Raw genomic sequence first — 8,462 nt, 5'->3', positions numbered from 1 at the left:
ATCCGGCCAACGACTATCCGCTCGAATAGTTTCCCCAGTTCGCCAATCATGCATATGGGTCTATATGATCCCGATGAGTCCGGGGGCGCGTCCCTTTTCTTTTTAATAAGGACGAGCCTCGCTATCTTCCACGCTGTTGGGAACTTTCCTGTGCTGAGGCATGCGGAAAAGCACTGCGCCAACCCTTTCCCACAGTGTATCGACGCAGCACGCACAACCACACCCGGTATTCCATCCAATCCAGGAGCCTTTCTTCCTCTTCCTTTCCGGGCAGCAGCCAAGACCTCCTCTTCCGAGATAGTTACCTCCGATAGCGTAGGTTCCTGCGGCTCGTCAACTCCCGGTCCTCCTGGGAACAACTCACAGAGGATTTTTTCCAGTACCTCCTCCTCCATGGTTTCGGTTACTGGTGGGGCATAAGGCCTTAGTTTCCCCAAGACCAGTTTGTAGGGTCTTCCCCATGAATCCTCCTCTATGGAGTCCAGCAGGTCCCTCCATGAGTTCCTCTTGGCCACTTTAATAGCCCTAGACAGTGCCCTCCTTGCGTCCCTTCGAGCGTCCAGGCACTGCACTATTTCATCACTGTTCTTCTTTTTCTTCCTGGCCCTGGAAAGTTTCCTTACTGTGGTCGTCGCAACGGCCCTAAGGTTCGTTAGTTCGTCCGACCACCAGTAAGTACTTCTTCTACCACGGGTTTGTCCCCTTACCCGGGACATGGCCGTGTAGGGTTGTGAAGCCTAGTAGAGGTCGCCTTCTCGATCAACAGACAACGGGGTCGGTTATTCATTGCGACACACTGTTCGTTTCCTTCTTCATTACATTTTCTCGATCATTACTAAAGAAATTATTATAGCCTTCGATCTCTAAGAACGAACGGACAAATAGTTGACGTTTTTATTTTTTCACTTTTTCTTTTATTCCACCCCGAATTCTTAGAAATTACTCAACGTATTATCGCTTGCGTATAAAGTGATCTATTAGTATTGTATTATCGTTATCGTCATTATTATTATTTTTAATATCATATCTCTTTTTAAAAACACGTAAGTACATTGTGTTTTAACGAGCACGGTTTTTTCCATTCGTACCGTAGCTATTACACTAAGCCTTCATCACAAGAGCAAAAGGATCATTATCTCCCGTGAGAAATGTTATAATTTCTTTTCGACGTTTCTCTATCATTTTCTATATTAATTTCGTGCTCAAAGAATTTTCTCTATTTCGTCTTCGTGCAAAAAGAGGATCCAAATTTTACAATGGCATGTACGTTGGCTTTGTTTGCACAATTGGTGAATACAAACGCTCACGTTTTTTCATCTCTGTATCATTAATCTGTGTATATGTTTTATTGCATTTTGAAGATTTTTTTGTTTATTGGTCGATCGTGACCAATCGACACGAATGTTTGTTTTCTCGTGAAAAAAGTAATTGAACTTTATTCGCTTATATATTAATCTCTTCACATCGGAAATCATGTTTATTCTTTTATACTGTTTTCTTGTTCTTTGACATATCTCGTGCTTGTGACATGGAAGACTGTGGCTCGTAGACTATTTTCACAAAATCGTTTTAACGGAAATGTAAACATCGTTTTACGTTGATAGATCGAATCGTTTGAGGCTTATAATCTTGTCGATGTGCATTCGAAGGAGTATTCGACGCAAGGAAATCAGTTTCGGTCTTATAAGTAGATCGTGCCGTTGATGTATCGGTCTTATAAGTTAAATTATATTATGATTAAGTGATCGCACTTAAAAGTTTTCAGCAGCTTTCGCTAAAATCGGTCATGAATCTTTCCATTTTATTCTATTTTTATTTATTATCTTTTTTCTTATGGAGAATCGGGAAATTTTTTAAAAGTTTCACTTACTATCAATTTTATATTATTGTAGCAATTATTGATGTTCGTAAAATTAATTTAATCATGCTTTAATGTGAGTTAATCGATTATCATTAGATCAATTAAATAGATACAGGTAGAGAGAGTGAGAGAAACACATGAGATATGTAAAGCAGTAAAAGGTAAGAAGTAAATTGTTGTGAAAGTTATTGTTCATTCATTGTTTCTTTTGCGGAGTAATAATCCATCGATTATGTGAAAATAAATTTTATGTGCAATAACACTCACTCATTTTTCGATTTGATATGAGATTTACTAATCAAAATATAATGATGTCTCGATGATAATATACTTTGGCATATTACAAACTTATAATTTGTTTTTATTAATTTGATTAAATGAAAAATATAATATATTATCTATGATTAATACTTTCGAATATTATTCTTTTTAATGTGCTACTTTCAAGAATGTTAATCAAGACTTGTAATGTATTTAATAATATAAATACAATAGCTCATATGAGCAAATTACTTATAATAGTAATTTTTCTGTCAGAAGGTTGTTTTACATGATAGATAATTTGCTCTTTTAAATATTTCTTAAATAGTTTTCATAATTTTTTATTATAATGATGATATTATGCTATATTGCTTGCATAGAGATGATATATTGCTTTTGTGTTCGTTTTCATGTAAAAGCAATTGAGCCATTATTCTGTTGTACTTTAAGAGTTTGTTATTCCGGCACATTATTTTCACTATGCAAAGATCAACATAATTGAAATCGAAGAGAGCTCAGCGTGCATTTTATTTTTTGCTTACTTGTTTCTTTATAAAAAGAAATATCATGGAGTTCATTATTCGCGTGACTACCGTAGTAGCTGTGAAGTAGGCGTGTTAGAGGACCATCGCAGAATTTTTCTAAGCGATGGGTGAATTTTTCAATTTCTTCGATCTTTCAATCATGCCAACGACAAATGGGTTCGAAAATCTGTCCCTACTACACCGAACCTGTAGTCAACAGGGTGATCCTTTCAGTCATGTTCACGTCCGCTGTGAGTCATCTAGATTTTTCTCCGTTTGCTCCGTTGATATTTATGACGTCAGCATTTAGTTTATACTTCCGATTCTCATACGTCGATATTAAAGATTTCTATATTGATTCTTGTCGGTAATTCATACTCCTCTTACTATAATATTGTACATTCTTTGGCTCAATAGATTAATAGATTAAAGTCCACCCAGCGTAATTGATATAATTGATCCGAAAGAATACAATCCTAAAAATTTTTTGATGGTGGTCTATAAAACTATCAGAAATTTTCAGATGTTCGGATCTTCTGATGTGAGCTTTATGAAAAGTTTAGCTTATTTAAAATTCATATCAAAGTATATTACCTACTTGTTAATTGGAATCTAAAAGTGAATTTTGAGTAACTTTCTTTTTTTCGATTATTATTTCACTAACCATTACGTTTAAAAAGAAATCAGCTGACAAGTGATTTTACTAGAATGCGTTTGTGTTATTACTATGCTGTTGCAGATTATCCTTTTTCATGGTACCATTCTGCGTTTCATCATTATTTCGTTAGATCGGTGATCGAATATTAGATTACATATATGTAATAGTTTCATCCTTTCGATTATCTTAAAACTGTGATTTAATGCTTATTTTATTCAGTGTTTCTATTTGTCGCAATTCCGAGCTTGATTTTTGATATAAAACGTTACTTCTTACTTCTTTATTGATGTGTATATCTTAGAATATTCCATTGCAGTATGTAAGCTGACGTATCATTTGTACCTACTAAATTTGACTTTCACAAGAGGCTCGCTTTTGTGTAACATCCTTGTTGCTTGTTCCGTATTGTTGAAGGCTCTTTTCTTCGATGGTCTAAATCCAGATTATTTGGTCTGAATCCTTTATTCCATTTCCATACTTTGTTTTCTTCAGGCGGCTCCTTTTCAACGTCTTGTCAATATGACTGTGAAATTCACAGTATTCTTCTACTTCATTTTCAAAGTATACTTATGCATTAAAGGATTACATTATGCTCATGTAATTTTTGCGCATTAATTTTTACTTGTGCAATTCATGGTCGACAATTTGAGGATGATCTTCTAAATATTGAAAATTTTCTATTTTTTTTTTTTTTTTGCAATACAACATGAGAAGCTACCTCTGAAGAAAAACGTCTTGTGAATGATCCTTTAACTCATTGTTCTTTCTCCATGATTTTGCTGTTAAGATTCGATTCTTCCTCTAAAATGTTATATTTCCAGGTAGTTTACTTAATCTATTTTATTTTTTGGCATCTATCTCTTATTTATACGAGCTTATAAAATTACCGATCCTTTATGGTTTTGGATTTTCTCTTTTAATTCGTTTTCTAAATAATTCACGTCCTTGACTGTAGATAATGCTTTCTTCAGATCTTTTAAGAGTTTTCCTAATGTATTAATGTCTTTTCTCCCACCATCATTGGCAATGATAGCATACTTAAGTACTATAAAATAAAATTCACATACAATTATTAGCAATTTATATAAAATTTTGTAAGTAAGAATAACAAAATACTAGAGAGAGAACCTTTGAACTACCTATGTTGGCATCAAAAATGCCGTAAGATTTCCGGATGTCAATTGCTCAATGGACATGAAATGACCAATAAAGTACAATGTACAAAGCAAAATATCATTTCAAAATAAATTTGCACCTGATAGAAGAAACCTATAATAAATGCTAAATTTTCATAAGACAGGTGCATATTCAACTACTTTAAAAAATACTTCTGTTTCTCGAAAAGTGTACCACCTTGCGCAATGATAGATTTGAATACATTTTGATTTCACTGCAACTCATTTTATAATATAAGAAAGTGCGTGAATATAAGCAAAAGTAAAAAATGTCTGCAACATTTAAATTTGGTTATGATTCAAGAGCATAAAGAAGAAACTATCCTCTATCTCTATTAGAAATATATAGTATGTACTTACTTGTGTGATATATATGCGTCTCAACACAAATAATGGTCACAGAAGCATTCCCAAAATATTCCTTGTAGAAACATTTCCTTTACTTTATATTATTTTTGTCAATACATTTTTGTATTATGGTGTCTTTTTGGGATCCAAATATTTAACATTGCTATGATCAGAGTACTCTACAAATAAATAATATAATGAATGTAGTGACATGACAATATATAATGATGGATCTATGCACAGGTGATAGAAACAATGGCATAGGTCCTGTAAAACAGTACCCTCACGCAATTAACTAAGTTTATGTTACATAATAAATTTAGGTAAATATTTGTCAGTCGATAAATAAATTTTATATCTATATTTCTTCCTATGATCCAGTAAGAGTATTTTTTGCCACATCATATATATAAACAATTAAAGGAAGAAAATTTTATTAAAGTAAAATTGATTTATTTTAATACGAGCAAATTTTACGTCTCAAGTAACTTGAAGACTAAATCAACTTACAGCTATAATTACTTTTTATCAATGTTTTCATACTTACTGACAAAGAAATCAATAACTGTAGATATAAATATTCCAAAAAGTCTTTCCCTTGTGATTACAGCCTATCACTATTTTTTTTGCCTTATTACTTCGTTTAATTGCTTCCTTCATATTTACTCTCCAATATATTAACTGGACCTGTTCATAATGTCCTTCAACCAACTTTTTAAATGTTTGATAGAATCTTTTGCTTCTTGTAATTCTGTTTAATAGATAACCTAAACGTGGCGTTGAAATCTCTTTTAAATTCAACGACGACATTACCCTTTCCTTTGGATGGATTAATTAGTAATGATTCCCTGAAAAAAAACGACCTACGGTTTTTATATTTATTATCTTTAATGATGATCAATATTACCAATAATATAAAAAGAAAATGACTGAAAGAAAAAAAATATATAGTAACGTAAAATACAATTTTTTTACTAAAGTTATTTATAATAATTTAAAAATGAAGAATTACCTTGCAGTTAATAGAAAAATAGTGTATCGTTGATATCGAATAATTCACAACAAACACATGAGTAAAATATCATTTTATGATATATATGTAGATAGTATGGTTATGCAAATGATTTTCTGTAAATTGATATTAACTCAACATTTTTGTTATAGACAACGAAAGCATATCAGTTAAAAAATTATAGGATCAAACGCACCTATCAATCTACTTTTTAAATAAGCATTAAATATAATGTTAAACTAATTTAACCTTACACGTTTATTGACAACAGCGCCACTAATTCACCAGGTTTGCATTTGTAGAAAACATAGATTTACGGTTTTGGAGAGTATAAGCGTAATTACGAAAAAGTGTGTTTGAATTGGACAAGTTTTTTTTCTTTATTTCTTTTTTTTCTTTTTTAATCTTTTATTAAACTTTTATTAAATCTCACATATTGTATAATTTCAAAAGATCAAAAAATCATAAAAACCGTTCTTTTGATTGCTTAAAAAAGAAGCTAGTATGAAGGAAAGATAATGTACTAATGAATATTATAATTTCGCTCGCACAATTCAACAAGATTTTTCTCTTATAAATGAAAATGAATATATGTCGAACCCATTTAAGATCATTACCGTTTATGTCATTGGCGAAAAAATTTAAACCTCTCCACATTTTCATTTCGAATCATTAACAAAGCCGGTTAAATACTAGAAACTGCAAACATTCCTAAAAAAGGAACTAGGAGCGGAAAAAAACAGAAAAGTATTCTCACTCGGCCACATGAAAGCTTAAATCACATCTTACCTCGCAATATCGAAAACCCTATTTCTCAAATTTTTATTTTTAAATACAGCTAAATCTTCCTATATGAATGAAATGAATTCGTTCCGACAAAATACACCAGACACAAATATTATTTCATAAGATCGATCAAACAACATTATCCTATTAACCCGCAACTACTGTCCAATCAACGAGCTCAATGTTTAAATATGCAACTACTAACCAATGTACTCCTAAGAACCAATTACTAACTACTCAACGTTCTTCATCAGCGCTAAAAATTAGCCAATCACGAGAATCGTATAAGAACACATATATTTGAATTAAACATAAGATCAGAAAAAAAAATCGAAAAATTGTAGGTATTCTCTTCGTTCTATCAATTATCTTAGATATATTTTAACTTCACATTTAAACTTTGCCAAGTTCACTTATCTTATAAATACAATAATTCGACTTAGTTGTCACGCAACATACTTCGCGTTAATAAAAAAGGTGAGCTAAGAAATTACTAGGAGAAACCTCTCCAATGAAAACAGATTGCATCTTCCGCATGATATTACATATTTGACAGGAAAAGAACTGACAGAAATAAAATAACAGTAAATAGAAAAAGCTTTCGTCAAAATTTCACAAAACCTATCATATAGATATCGTCATCCTTATTCCCTAAGACTAGTTACTTACGTTTAAAAACGAGATAAAAATAAAGCATTAGCCCGATGAAAAAATAGCATTACTTACAAAAAGCCATGATTTGGTGTACGACGATTTTCCACTAATTTTTTATAAAAATAATAAAAACGTCAAAAGTAAAACAAGTACTGACACTGCAAATATAAGACTAGATAATTCAAAATAGAAACACCAGGAAACGCCGAGACGCCGATTTTCCTTTCGCAGATATTCGTTAAACGAAATGATGCCATGTCATGTCAACATTAACGCGCGAAAGTCGTCTATTTAACAATTGATTAATATATAAAATAAATGTATAATTGAAAAAATTTCTAATTACCTACAATTAACAAGTCGACGAGACTTGGTTGCAACCTGTATCACAAAGTTTTACAAACTGATTAATTCATCGTAAATTCAAAGAAATTAATTGGATCGTTCCTCATGCGAATTATGTCATTTGTTCTATAGACCTCACAAAGTTTGTAATTTTTCGATTTATTATATTAAAATATCGAAACATTAAAAATATGATGCAGGAATTTATAAACTGTCTAAACGGATGCCTTGTCAGTCCAAACTAAATGAGAAAATTAATCAATTTAATTTGATACCTGTAGAAATAAAGCTCTTAAACATGAAGACAAAATATATATGGAAAATGTTCATTCGTCCGCGTATAATTATTTTCCCTATAATTATTTTCAATTCTCTAAGTTGTTACGACGAGAATATAAATTTTGAACATTTCACGTTTACATATTTGTATATGTGTGTGTGGTTGCTTGCGTATATATATTTTCTCTTTTTCGAAAATCGAACATTTCCCATCTGATTATTACCAAATTATGATACACATCACTATAATTATAAATAACCTATTATTCAATATTTATAAATAAAAATTCGACAAAGTATTATTCTTCCCCAAATACATGTAGAAACGTATTATAGATGTGGATAAATAGAGAAATACGTAAATAGATAAATCATTCCAATTATTGGATTTATTAATTATTCATTATTTCGCGCGTAATATAGAAAGTATACGGATGTACTGCATACGCTTTTACTCATGTGTGAGTCTATTTTATATTTCTTTATTTATATTAAAATTTAATTAGGAAAGAAAATTTTTGTTTATATTTAAAATCGAATTAATTACAATTGATACTTT

General features: G+C 31.2%; 1 long non-coding RNA gene across 2 annotated transcripts; it reads right to left on the bottom strand.

Moving 5' to 3' along the window:
• Window positions 1–722: 722 nt before the first annotated feature.
• On the bottom strand, window positions 723–6,115 carry LOC118450395 (uncharacterized). 2 transcript variants are annotated; one of them, XR_014983705.1, is made up of 6 exons: window positions 5,840–6,115; window positions 5,375–5,675; window positions 4,840–5,006; window positions 4,433–4,752; window positions 4,192–4,349; window positions 723–4,105 (listed from the first exon to the last, which is right to left on the bottom strand). It is a non-coding gene; the product is annotated as an uncharacterized LOC118450395 (long non-coding RNA). The 2 variants fall into 2 exon arrangements; XR_014983704.1 differs by having other exon boundaries at window positions 723–4,349.
• Between the last annotated feature and the right edge of the window lie 2,347 nt (window positions 6,116–8,462).

The sequence above is a fragment of the Vespa mandarinia genome, unplaced genomic scaffold (genome assembly GCF_050613455.1).
Source record: "Vespa mandarinia isolate Hongniang unplaced genomic scaffold, ASM5061345v1 scaffold_61, whole genome shotgun sequence".
Lineage (NCBI taxonomy): Eukaryota > Metazoa > Arthropoda > Insecta > Hymenoptera > Vespidae > Vespa > Vespa mandarinia.
The sequence above is the reverse complement of the archived record's forward strand: the minus strand, read 5'-3'. Positions and strand labels throughout refer to the sequence as shown.